General features: G+C 33.4%; 1 protein-coding gene across 5 annotated transcripts in view; it reads right to left on the minus strand.

Moving 5' to 3' along the window:
* The window catches only part of LOC106667815 (protein eva-1 homolog C), a 618,009-nt gene that overhangs the window by 590,395 nt on the left and 13,342 nt on the right, over positions 1-14,272 (minus strand). The window contains exon 1 of one of the 5 annotated variants that reach the window (XM_024227528.1): positions 2,504-2,662. The exons of the other annotated variants lie outside the window; for them this stretch is intronic. The gene's annotated coding sequence lies outside the window, so the exon portion shown is untranslated. Of the gene's footprint in view, positions 1-2,503; positions 2,663-14,272 lie in introns of those variants that run through there. 5 annotated transcript variants of the gene reach the window in all.

The raw sequence follows: 14,272 nt of genomic DNA on the forward strand, positions 1-14,272 counted from the left end.
TTGCGCTACATGTACATTAAATTCTAATGATGGACATTGCAAAATAGAATAATATTAACGGCGATGCGTAAGGCCGTAAAGAGATTGTCTCTGCCCAACCTCACACTTTACCCTTAACCTTAATTTCATCATATGATTCCATGGATAAGATTAACATACTTTACAACTCAGTTTTGCGGTTAAGTGTGTGTTTAATGAGCAATAAAATTGCTATCATTATATTGTCTATTAATCACTTTTTAAATATTTTTTTAGATCATGCACGTATAGTACAAGTGTAAAATGTATTAAAAAAATATGAGTCGTCAAATATCTTAAGAAATTAATCATATGTAATTTAAACGCTGGCATGGAATGATGGATTGTGAGTGTAGCGGACTGTCTAACTATTAAATTAAAATAAAAGAGTGAATTATAAGCGGTGCAAAAATGGGTTAAGAATCAACGGAAGTAAGGTAACAACCATTCGCCGATTCCCACATACAGAGATTCTTCATGTTCCGGGTTCCAGAGCTGGCACTCGCATTGTTTTGGGCATAACGGAGGGTGAACCGAGTAAACAGTTAGATGCGAAAAGACAAAGGTGTGGAAAACAGAAGGAAAAGTCAGTGAACTACAAGCAGATCGACCAGTTCGAGGGCCATGCGGTTTTACACGCTGAAAACAACAGGTGAAGGATACTTGAGAACCTGGGTCAATAATCATTCGAATTGGATGCATATTTCCATCAGTATCCGCAATCAGGGCTTCAGCGTTCCCAAGAAGCACCGTCGTTAATGTTTGTGCCGCGGGGCTGGAAACAAAGAAATGATTGAAGAAAATTCACGTGAGACAAGGCGAGAAATTACGGAATAGCTTAGTGTCGACCACTCAACCGTTGTTCGCCATCTGGAGCAAATTGGTAAAGTAATGAAGCTCGACAAATGGGTACCGCACCAATTAACCGAAGCCCAAAGAAATCTAAGATTTGAAATTTGCACGTCTCTTTTGTTGCGCCACCAAAATGATCGATTCATCTCACGTGCGAATGAGAAATGGATTCTGTATGGTAACAGGGGCAAACAGGTCACTGGTTGGACAAGGAAGAAAGACCAAAACACTTTCCGAAACCTCATCTGCACCCAAATAATCTAATGATAACTGGTGGTGTACTGATGGGGTTGTTCACTATAACTTTTGAATTATGGTGAAAATATCACAGCCGAGAAATATTGCTAAGAAATAGACAAAACGCATGGGAAACTGCAACGTCTTTCTCAAGCATTGGTAAACCGTAAGGCGCCGAATCTTCTTCATGATAACTCATGGCAACATATCGCAATGCCAACCCGGCGGAAATTTAAGGACTTAGGATATGAAACCTTACCGCACCCTTCATATTCACCCGACCTCTCGCTTACAGACTTCCACTTTTTTAGGCATTTTGATCACTTCTTGAAGAGATAAAATTTTCAGAGAATGCGGTGAAGGCGAAAACGCCTTCCAGGCCTTATCATTATTCGAACTAAAGACTTTTATGTCAACGGAAGAAAAGTGCTTATCACACATAGAAAAAGATGTACAGGTTGACTGCCTTTTCAAAACCTATTTATTTTTTCATTATCTCATTAATTTCAAATGGCACGCGGAGAAAGGAACGTAAATAGTGAAGCTTTCCCAAATCCGACAAGGTTTTATTCCGTGAATGAGAATGTAAACAATGACAAAAAAGTTCGACCATTCTTGGAAACCCCCAGAAAATATATTTACGTCAATTTTGGGAAGTTTCTGCTTATTAGACATCGAAGAGATTTGAACTTCTGGATCAGACTTCGCCTTCTTAGAGTGTTGAGCTGAGACATATCTTTGACCAAGAAAAACATTTCATCAAACCAAGAGACCGGCAATTCTTTGTTTTTATTCACCAGCCTCATTCAGAGTCATAATTTCATCCGGGATTCGATCGAAAGACTTATAATCTTCAATCTTGCCCAACCGAGTCAAAAAAGTGGCTAATTGTCATTGCCTTTGCAATTCGTAACCAGCTTGTACGCAAATATTTCTGCATTCTTTGCCGTCCAGTTTATACAACTTAAAATTGTTAAGTCCATTGTAGGAATTTAATAAGTCGATCTTTTAAATGTGAAAACAGAACGAGAAATAAATGAAATTATACACATTTCGTTAGAAAATAATTACGCTAAATAAACATTATAAATTCTTTTTGTTTTAAATTTCGGTAAATGTTTTTAACTAGTCGACCTTGAAATTCAACGAAAAAAAAATATAACTTGAAGATAAGGAATGGCAAGTCGTGGATAGTAGCCTTTCGGGCAAGCTCGTGCAATACCGGCAAGGTTCAAATATTAATTATTCCGACCGTAAGTAAAACTAAATACTTGACCGGAAAACCGTTAAATATATGTAGTGGACTGTGTAAACATTAAATTAAAAAGAAAGAAGAGAATTATAAGCGGTGAAAAATAAAAGGGTTAAAGAATGATAGGAAATAAGGTTAACTCACCGTTCGGCGATTCCAACCAAACGATTCTTCATGTTCTGGGTTCATGGTTATGGCACTCGCGTGTTTTTCGGTATAACGGAGGGCGAACCGGGTAAACAGAAAGATGAGAAAAGTGAAAAACAGAAGGAAAAGTCGGAAAATCACAAGCGGGTCGCGGCGCGATCACGGTTCCACCAGCCGGGGCGGCCGTGCAGTTGTACCAACTGAAAACAAAAGGCGAGGGGTCGGCTTTCCATTAATTGAAATCAGAGGCGCGCTGTTAAAACCTTTTGCTTCGGGAGGGGGGCCCTCCAAATTTACGTCGCGACCGAACAGTCATACTATAAAGTTTGAACATTAAAAATGTTCGTTTACTAAAGAAAAAACTTTTTTTAAAATATATAACTGGATTGTTCAGTTATAAGTATACTCTATAAAGACAAAAATGAATTTATTTGCTCGGCATTGTAATCTAATAATGTAAAATGGACAGCCTGCTCTCAATAAGGTTAAATTTTGCTTGAGAGCAGGAGTTGTGGGCTCTCAAATAGTTTTATACATTACAAAAATAAATCAAAAACAGATTTAAATAATTAGTGGTAGCAATATACATTCAATGTAATAGACAATTGACTTTTTGGAAACGTTTTAAATAATTATTTAATTAGTATATTACTCTTCTTTAATGATATATGTTTAAAAAATTTAAATTGATCGTAAGAAGGAAAGGAATTTATATCAATTTTTTTATTTAGAATCTTAATCCAACATTATATGCATTGTTATAATACAAAGAAATGTTTAATTATGAACAACAAATAGTATTAACGCATTTGTTCCGCCATAATGCATAAAAGTTTATGCTTAGAAATAAGAAGACATAAATAAATCAAAATTAATTATTTGACTTCTAAAACGTTAAAATCAATGTGGAGTTTTTTTATGTTGTACCTTCTATGTTAATGTAGCAATATTTTTAATAAAGAATTTTGAGCAATAATTATTAGAGTAATTGTAGGTTTTGGGGTACCATCCCAAACAATGATCTTATTATTACTTCGTTAATATTTTTTATAATATCATCATAATTCTGGGACAAAAAGGTTTAGCTGTATCATTAGCGAATCCCAATATTTTCCAGAAAGTTTTAGTTTACGTAAGTCTATCATGTAAATCAAAAATACTACAGACACCCAAATGAATATTAGTAGGATTGCTAAAAGTTTGGCTGTTTTCGTTTTTGAGGCATATTTAACAAATATCATTTAATGGTATTATACTGATCCTATACACCAAAATTGAAAGGTTTTTCAAGGAATACTGCATGATCTAAAGAATCAAACACCTTTGAGATATGAAAAACAATCCTGTGACTTTATTTTTATTGTCAAGACCTCTTGATATCATCAGAAACCTCAAAAAGTCCATATAGTGCAGACTTACATGATTGAAATTAACATTTGTTTGGGGAAATTATTTGTTAAATGTTACTTGCTGATATGTAAGGGAAATAGATTTGTAATTGTTAGAATCTCTTTTTGGACCCGATTTAAGTAATGGGATTACTATAGATTTTTTCAATTCATTTGGGCAATGTTCAAGTTTAAAAGATAAATTATAAATATGAATTTCAGGAAGACATATTATGGAAGAAAATTGTTTTAATAAATAATTTGATAAATATACCCAAAGAAGTGTTTTTATTTGTTAGGCCAATTCCTTCACTCTCCTCTCCCTCTCGCTCTACCTACTAAGCCCATCCACCCCGCAGATGTCATGTATCAGATTCTCCGCCTTTCCGAAAGAAAATCTCCAGGCCATGGTCTAATTACCCCTAAAATCCTCCGAAATCTACCCAAAAAAGCAATAGTGTACATTACATCTATTTACAATGCAATATTTCGCACTACCTATTTCCCTATCCAGTGGAAACTATCTTTAATAACTCCAATACCAAAACCACACTAATCTTCCAGTGCCCCATCCTCTTATAGAGCAATAAGCCTCCTTCCTATTTTATCCAAAATCTTTAAACGTATCCTCCTAAAAAGACTAATTCCTATATTCGACTCTGAAAACGTAATTCCTAATCATCAATTTGGGTTTCGAACTCTCCATTCCACTGTTCAGCAGTGCTTCAGAGTAGTCGACACGATATCTTCGGTTCTAGAAAACAAACAATACTGCTCAGCCGTATTTCTGGACGTTACGGAAGCATTTGACAGAGTATGGCACTGCGGCCTCCTCTATAAGTTAAAATGTATCCTCCCTCATTCCTACTACTTTATCGTGAAATCCTTCCTCTCAGATCGATGGTTTAAAGTAAGAATCGGCACCGATTTTTCATCTATCCCACCAATCAAAGCTGGGGTTCCACAAGGAAGTATCCTAGGCCCAATCCTCTACACCATCTACACTGCTGACATACCACACATCCAAACACACAAATCACAACCTACGCGGACGAACCGCAATCTTAACAACACACTCCAATCCTACCCTAGCAATAGAAGCACTCCAACAACACCAAGCCGGTTAAACGAACAAAAAAGCCAACAAGTTACATTTACGCTTACAGGTTGTAAACCGGTCCACCAGTGCACATTTACAACAAAATAATACCACCATCGAACCAAGTCCGCCACCTTGGGCTTTACTTAGATAGTAGACTTACTTGGAACCCACATACACGATTAAAACGGCAAGAACTTAACAAAAGATATGGACTACTCCGACAACTTCTTCGACCAAAATCAAAAGTAAGCATACAGAAGAAACTAATCGCCTCATCAGACCTATTTGGACCTACGGAGTCGAGCTGTGGGGCTCGGCCAAATCATTCAATATCCAACGAATTCAGTCGTTTAAATCTAAAGTTCTCCGCCGTATCCTCAATGCTCCCTTCTATGTCACAAATCAAAAGATCCATAAAGATCTTAAAATCCCTTTCGTCAAAGATCTTATCCAAACACGCTTCTTCACTTTTCACTCTAAACTCTCCCTCCACCCTAACTCTCTAGCCCTTACTCTGACCTCAACATCTCAGCCTTACAATCCTCCACGCCGTTTAAAACGACGATGGCCTCGTGACCTTCTATCTAACCCACCGAATTAACTCTAACTCCCCCCCCCAATTAAATAAAAGTTGGTTTCTCTCCCTACTACCTCCTGGTCTGACAGGTCTGTCAGATTTGTTTATAACTAACTATTTGCTCAATGTATATTATGTACAAATAGCAATAAATAAAATAAACATCTTGAAAAAAAATGTTATTCCATTTAACATAAATAGAAGTTTTTCAGAAAATTTCAGAAATTTTTTTTTAAGGTTTTAGCCAAGAAAAATTTAATATAGAAGAGGTTGAACAAGATAGTCAATCCATTACATTACTTATTTTAGGGGAGTTGTTTAGAAATAATGTTTTGTTTTATATTTGTACCAACAATAGTAAGAAATTAATTCACTAATTTCGTGGTCCGCTTGACCAATTAATACTTTACAATTAATTAAGGTTTTTAGTTGAGATGAAGAAACAATCTGGTGCCATTAACTTTTTTTCATCTCAACTAAAAACCTTAATTAATTGTAAAATAGTAAGAAAATTATTAAAGTAGGTTGCTATTTAAATCATTTGATACAATTTTCTGATTTGTTAGATCACCAATATTAGTGGTTTCCTAATAGAATTTTTTTGTCATTAGTTGCTTCTGTAAATATTTCCCAGATATTTTTAGGATTAAGGTTATATGATTCAATTTATCCTTTGTATTATTTATAGTTAAATTTATAAAAAATATTCTTTTAGCTATTTTTTTAGCTTTTCACTAGCCTTTTAATTATCATTATGATCACCTAAATCTATAGACATTCTAATGGACTGTGTAAATATTAAATTAAAAAGAATGAAGATAATTATAAGCGGAGACAAACAAGGGGTTAAAGAATTAACGGAAATAAGGCGACTCACTGTTCGGCGATTCCACCCAAACGATTCTTCATGTTCCGGATTACAGAGCTGGCACTCGCGTGTTTTTGGTATAACGGAGGGCAAACCGGGTAAACATGAAGAGGCGAAAAGAAGAAAAGGAAGATGTGAAATAGCAGAAGGAAAAATCAGAGAATCACAAGCGGGCCACGGCGCGAACACTGTTCCACCAGCCGGGGCAGCCGAGCAGGTTTACCAACAGAAAACGAAAGATGAACGGTCGGCTTTCCATTAATTGAATTTAAAAGGCGCACTGTTAAAATCATTTTCTTCGGGAGGGGGCTCTCGAAATTTACTTCGCGACAGAACAGTGAGAAGGAATAGTCTACCAAGTGTCAGGGATTTACCCGTCTTTTTCAATGATGGGACGACGAATAAAAGTAATCAAGGTCTTCACTTGTCAAAACAACTTTTTTCCCATCCCTCTTCCTTTACCGTCAATCTTCGGTTCTCTTTCTCTTATGTTATTCTTTGGCGTTTTCTAAGAGGATTTGTTTTTAAAGAAAAAAAACATCCTTTTTACAAAGTTTCAACCAAACTGGCCATTTTCATGTGTAATGTTTTTTCCTAAAAATCATCACAATTTCTGCATTATATTAAGTGTATAACCAACAAAATCGTTATTTGAAAAATTACCCTTATAAGGATTTTTACTTATAATATATATATATTTTATATCTTATTTTTACTTAGTTTCATTCAATTTTCCTTTTCCTTTTACAACAGTATTTATTTTTACACTATAAATAAAAATGTAAAATTGTAGAAATTGAAAAAACTGAAACAAAATTTGAAACTAAGGAGCACTAGGTGTGAAGAATCACCAAGCGGTGACACTTATTCTAGGGTATATGTGCTACGACTCGCATGCCCAACAGGGCCAAGAAAAACAGCCCAGCAGCAGATCTGCTTGGGGGATTATTGGGGATAGTGAGGGATGTCAGATTTAAGGTTACTTAGATTTAAAACTAAACGATTGGGGTGTAATGAAAGCAAAGTTGTAAAATTTCAAGTATCGGGATTTTATGACATCTTTGATACAAAACATTTTAAGACCATTGGAATGTGTGATTACATACGTAGAAGAGAGATTTTATTATTTTTCGGAGGATTTTGGATTGGGAATTCTGCATACTATGATAATTGGTTTATTTCGTTGAACCCCACCGTTCACTGCTGTATGCCCAAATGGGTTTAATTATTGTCTCATTTAAAAACTTTGTATTGTAGGTTATTGGGCACATAGATATTGCAATATGGAATTTTATTTTTTAATTTTAATTATTTAATTTTTATATTATACATAATGTCCTCAAATGGGCACCGACTCTGATGAATTACAATATTTTTACATATTACAAAACATAAACAAACCATTTTAAAATAATCAAGCAAACATTTAAAACACTGACTTTTTTAAATTATAGATTTTAGATAATCCATTTTAATATGTATGATTTATTTATTTAATTTTACCCGATGTTTGGTGTAAATCTCACATCAAGCAATTATATAGAAATGCTGTGGGTTGGAAAAAGAGTTTTCTTTTTCTCCTTCGTTGGTTCTCCGATTTTCCACTTAGCACTATGACTCCATTTGGAGAGAGAGAAAGCAGAGGGCAATAAAAATAAATTTAATTTAAGCCTTGGCCGCAGCAATGAGAGGCCAAGTCAAGATGCATGTTTCATCTCCACCCGCACTAGTCTTAATTAATTTAATTACTAAAATAAATAACTTCGGGACTCCTCATAATTACTTTCGTGTTTCCGTTTTTCCCGATGCCTCTTTTTTTTAAAGACTGTCGAGATTTCGAGAAACGCCCTGCCGTAAAAGTAATCTCCAAAGTTAAGCATTATTTTTACCCCAAGCGGGAAAACGGTTAATTTTTTCTCCCACGGCTAAGTTTGATTGCGTTACATCTAATTATTACTTCTTAAGAATCTCCGCCTGGTTCGTTGAAACACTTGTTCGCCTGTGGAAAAACATAGCTGATTTTCCTGATTATGCCTAAAGAAATTAAAATTAGGAAAACCTATTAAGAAATCCGCTTACTCTTTTTAAGGTTAATTGGACGAATTAGGAATAAGTAAGTTTAAAAAAAGCAGTAACGCTGGAGATAAGTTTTTAAGGCACTTTGTTAATCGTTTTAAGCATTCCCTGAAGGTCTGAATTAAATACCTAACTTGAATACTCTTCACTTAAAGTTTAAGTTTGATTTCTGAGCTTACAAAAAAAAAAACCTCTACTAACCTCCCTGTAAGTTAGGTGATTAATGAAGTACACTTAAGCGTACACACATATACACACAGTCAATATGTTATAAGTATAGGAGATAAAATGAACGAAATTTCAAATCGCAATACACCCCAATCTTGTTGAAATAAAATAAAATAATAACCCTTCTTCATAAAGTTTGCAAAATCCCACTTTACACAATACACGTTGTAAAGACCCCACCGTTTTACAAAAATGTCTGGATTAGGATTATAACCGGCTATCATGACGTTTTTATTGCAGCACTTCCCGGCATCCTTTCGGATAAAAATGCAAAAAGGATTTTATTGGATGGCCGAGGAGTTTAGGCAATTTTTTAAACACGAAAGATTTTTTCTCATTTTTCTTTATTCACTATTCAAAAAAAAAATCTTCCAAAGTGGACATACATAACGCAATTCATATTCGAAAAAAGTATAGCCGAAAAACTTTTGCCGAAGAACTAGATCAGCTCTTGACAAACAAATTTGGGTAAGCACTCTTCTCTGTAAACCAGGCCAGCTGCTTTTACAAAATTAAAATTATTTGGTTTTTGGATTTGTGTTTTTGTTATTCCATGAAAAACAAGTGCAAAAATGTGATAATTAATGCCATAAAACACCTCTAATAATATGCTTTGTTGTAATAAGACTAATTGTACTTTTTTTTTCTTTTTCGTTGTCGACGAGTTTTAACTTGTAAATAAACAGGACAACAAACAAAAGGGTTGGTGTTTTCTGTGAAAATGCCAAGGCAGGCTCAGTCTTCTATTAAAACTTAAAATAAAGAAGCCTTTTGACATAAACCTTCTCTCAACGCCTAATTAAAAACTCAAAAGAGTCATCTAAACAGGAGGAAGTGACCATTTCAGCCCTTTGGTGACGTTAATAGGTAGAGTGGATGAAGTATGTTTTCACAATTAATGAAAACACAGGCATATTATCATAAAGAGAAGAAATCAATAAGATTCTTTTTAGGCGAGGGACAATATTCTCGGATCCGCTTAGTCTCAGTCTTTTTTATAAATACAAATTGAAGTGAATTTCTCTTTTTAAAATAGTAGAAAAACTGTAACGATGCTTTCACATAAATTTACAAAAATGTATAGGCTTTATTATGTAACATTTAACCATTAAATAATGCTAATATTACTACAAAATGTAATTCCTAGCCATCAATTAAGTTTTTCCAATTGCCACTCAACTTCCAAAAGGGTCGTCGCATAGCCAGGATTATTATCTCCTTAATACTAGTTTTAGGATTAATTGGTTTAGGTTGTGATCAGGTGTCATAAGCTAATCGAATATACAGGGTGTTCCGTGAATAAATGTCATTATGTATTAATTCAACTCAAAAGCCCATATTGTATTCGAGATAAAAAAATTTCCCAATTGTATTCGAGATATTTCACTATTGAGGTTAGTTCAACCACTCAAAACTGTATTTCATCGAGTCCAATATCTAATAAAATGTTAATCCTTTGCAAATTTGATTACACCACTGGAAGGAACACTGAAAACCAGGGGCCTACTTATTTCTAGATCCCATGTTTTGTCAGGCAGTTTCAAACAATTTTTAATTTGGATCTTATAAGCTTGGAGAGTCTTTAGAGCTCTCGTTTGTTATTTATTAGTCTACATGTTTCCATGTAGTAGCAATTTAACTTGAAAAATGTTTATCGTGGAGCCGAGGCCCATATAGTACTCATAGGCCCATTTATGCTATTAAATTACTTACGTGGGCTCCTTATTTCGTCAACTTACCTATCTATATACACATGTCTCTACCCGCGCATTTGCATTTGGCATCGCACCAAAGCTAGATTTTTGGACTAGAATATGAATGGACAATTCTCTCACCTATCAGAAATAAAACTAAAATTGATCATTCCTACTTTGTTCAACCGTGATGACTGTTTTTTCAGTACTACTCGGTAATACTTGCTTTATGCTCCAGGGGTAATTGCAATACATTTAATGGTTTATCGCAATGGAAGACTGGTGACAGAATAATCAGTGGGTTTGGGCAAAGTTTTGCACAAGTCAACCCGACTCGTGGCATGCCTAGTTGATAATTTTAAATGACTATACTTGTGAGCACTTGGCGTTTCATGACATTGGAAGTGTCGGCTTCTAGTTGTGTGGGAGAAACTAATTGTCCTGTTTAATGACACTTTTATGAGAATCAGCAGCCACACTTCTAAAACAATTACAACCTAGTAATTTAGAAAGTTGCAGGTAAGTAAATTTGATTACCTTTCTAATGCCTTTATTAGGTATATTCTTTGCTTATTTTATAAATCTTGTTTTGTTTATGTTTAAAAATATCACAATTTTTTTTCGTAAATTTTTCTGTTAAAGGAAAAAGTCGAACGGTGACGAGTAGCAAGTGGTTGAAATCGTAAACCAATGGCTAGTTTTTAATTTATTTGTGTAATATTTATTTTATTTATTATTTATTAATTTAATTTAATTTATTTATTATTTCTCAGACAATGTTTATTTTTTGCTTCAAAACTTAAATTGAAAAATCTACCTTTAAATCGAAAGATGCTTTTATCTTTAAATAATTCTCACAACGTTTGAATTGATAGTACCTGTCAGAGTTCATTTTTTACAATTCTATATTTTTAGTAAAACGAAAGCTATAAAATATTGAACACTGTTTATTATTTTTTTGTGTGTTTTTCCAGAAAATAATATATATAGTTTTTTTAAAACCGTGGTAAAGTGTTGTACGTTTTGTACAATCGGCCCATCCTCGGCAGCCCTAACGTCAACAAAATCAGAAACAGGTTATACAACAAAATTAATACAATATACATAATTCAATATTTTCCTTCTAAATCTTTGAGATTTCATTTGGTTGTGAGATGACTTAATTTATGTGAAATCCTTCAGATAACACACTATCCACAAAACATTTTATCTTAGAAGATATTTTCAAATTATTGTAAAACAAATCGTGAACAAACATACATCAAAACAGATTTCTGTCGTTGGATAAGCTCTGTCGATTGAGAGGCAGCTGTTGGTAAAAAACATATTACACTTATAAAACTGTACTGACAAAATACATCATTATTTTCCTAAACAATCGACGTAGTTATGGCAAAATCGAAAGTAAAAGAATTGATAATTTGAGAAGTAATATGATGTACTTTTAATTGTATCTTCTATGTGATCGACCAGCTTTTACTCTGTAATAGTCTCGTGAATTAGTGTTGGGGTAAGAAAAACAAATAGTACTATTGTACCCACGCCGAGCTTTCGACGATATATTTCCTCTCCTTCAGGGTCTACAGAGAACAATCTCAATTAATTTTACATTCATATAGACATATCACAGATTCTTGACAACTTACAAGCAACTAGTCAAAATTTAAAAACGTTTAACTAACAAAAACCTACATCTTCACTACTACAATATTTTAACGATATACATTAATATGCCTAACGTAATTCTAATAAATAAATAAATGCTATGTAACACGTGTATATATATATATATATATATATATATATATATATATATATATACATATTTGTATATCTCATGAATGATGACAAGAACATAAATAAGTACGGATGCCAACATGTGGGGTGAAGATTGAGCCACCTGTTTACAAAACTTTGACTTACATTCCTGGGGTAGCTCCAAACATAAAAAAATCCTCATTAGAAACAAAACAAGTATAATACTCTATAATATAAGAATAGTCTAATAAATAATCACCTTAAAACAAAGAAACCAGAAGCTAGACAGTCCGATGTTATATTCAGGGTTTCCTGTGCTGACTGTGATGCACAGTATGTAGGTCCAACAAAACAACTATTCTCTCTTAGAATGGGCCAACATAGGTTAGACTGTGTCAGTAAAAATTCAGCTACTGGTTTAATTGCCATACAGAAAAATCGGTATTTTAATTTGGACTCGTTAGAAATTGTTGGAAGGGAAAAAAATTTTGAAAAGCGATAACTATGAGATAATAAGCTGTTCATACATACCACTCCCATAGATGTAATTTATAAACAGATAGGTTGGGCTCTGTCTCCGTATGTGTTAGTGGTTTGAATATAAACATAAAGGGAGAGAAAAATTTCAAATGAGCAGGGGTGGAGGCCTCATTGGCATGCATGTGAACCTCAGTCCAGATTAGAATTCCTCTTAAGAACTGTTTTTGTTATTTGAAATTTGTAAAATGTTAGTTCATAGTAAATTAAACATTTATTTTATTATTTAAAAAGGCGGTTTGTGAAGAAAGAATTTAATATATTTAATATAAGTTATTGGAAAGATTTAACAATTTAATGCTCCATACAGTAAATTAAAGATATTGGATCCTGTAAGTAATTTTCAAATGTTCAAATTAATTTGGAACCACTATTTATAAAAATGTATTGATGTAAAAAATTGTATTTAGGCCTTGATGATGTTAATACAACTAACGAAAGCTTGGCCCAGCCCAGAAAGATTTGTTTTCCTTCTTACTGGCCTCCGAAGAGATACAACATCCTACAAGAAATCAAGTAATCAAGTACTGCAGGTCTATAAGAAAAAATCCAACATTATTAAGGTTTAACTTTTATGTGAGTTACATACACTACTACAACAGATTCACCTCTTTTCTCTTAAATTCTAATGTTCCCTCACAGCGTGAAATAAATAAATATATAAATAACTTTTATTTTTACTAATTATTTCTACTTTATTCCTTTATTTTTTACTAATGTGTTCTGTTCAAAAATAGTAGGAAAATGTAGGTTTTTGTCATTTAAACGTTTTTAAATTTTGACTAGTACCTGTAATTTGTCAAGAGTCGGTGATATGTCTATATGAACGTAAAAATAATTAAGATTGTTTCCTGTAAACCCTAAAAAAGACGAGATATATCATCGAAATCTCGTCGTTGATACAATAGCACTATTTTTCTGACCACAACCCTAATCCACGAGACTATTACAAGTAGTTTTACGAATTGAAACATTGACAGATTTGATGTTTTCCTACATTAAACAGTTTCTTAGTTTACCTTATTTAAACACATTTTAACATGTGTTTTCTAAGTGTTTAAAATATCTTTTTTCATGATGTTTCCAGCGATTTCCTGATTCAATGATAACTTAGTGAATGTTTGTAGTGTATAATTTATTATAATCGTTTGAACTAAGATGAACATTAAAATTTCTTGATGATTGTTACATCATATTGTTATTTCAAACTTAGATTCGAAGCTCGATATTGTTAACAGTATTTGCTGTTATATATTTTCCATTATGTTAATAGTAGAAATATTGTGTAATCTTTCTCTAAGCTGGTTGATTTTATTTTCAAAAGGAATAGAAAGAACATAGCAATTGAAATTCAACGATCCCTTGTCAGTCTTGACATTTGAAATGTAATTTGAAATGAAATTCCCTAAATAAATTTAAAAAGCTCCAGGTGGTCGATATTTTTGACTCCTTCCAATTGGACTGTAAAAATGATCTGTTTATGAATAACGGATTGAAAATGGAAGATATTTCAGTCGGTTGAGGTCTGGATTAACGTG

The sequence above is a fragment of the Cimex lectularius genome, unplaced genomic scaffold (assembly GCF_000648675.2).
Source record: "Cimex lectularius strain Harlan isolate CLEC.00 unplaced genomic scaffold, Clec_2.1 scaffold87, whole genome shotgun sequence".
Classification (NCBI taxonomy): Eukaryota; Metazoa; Arthropoda; class Insecta; order Hemiptera; family Cimicidae; genus Cimex; species Cimex lectularius.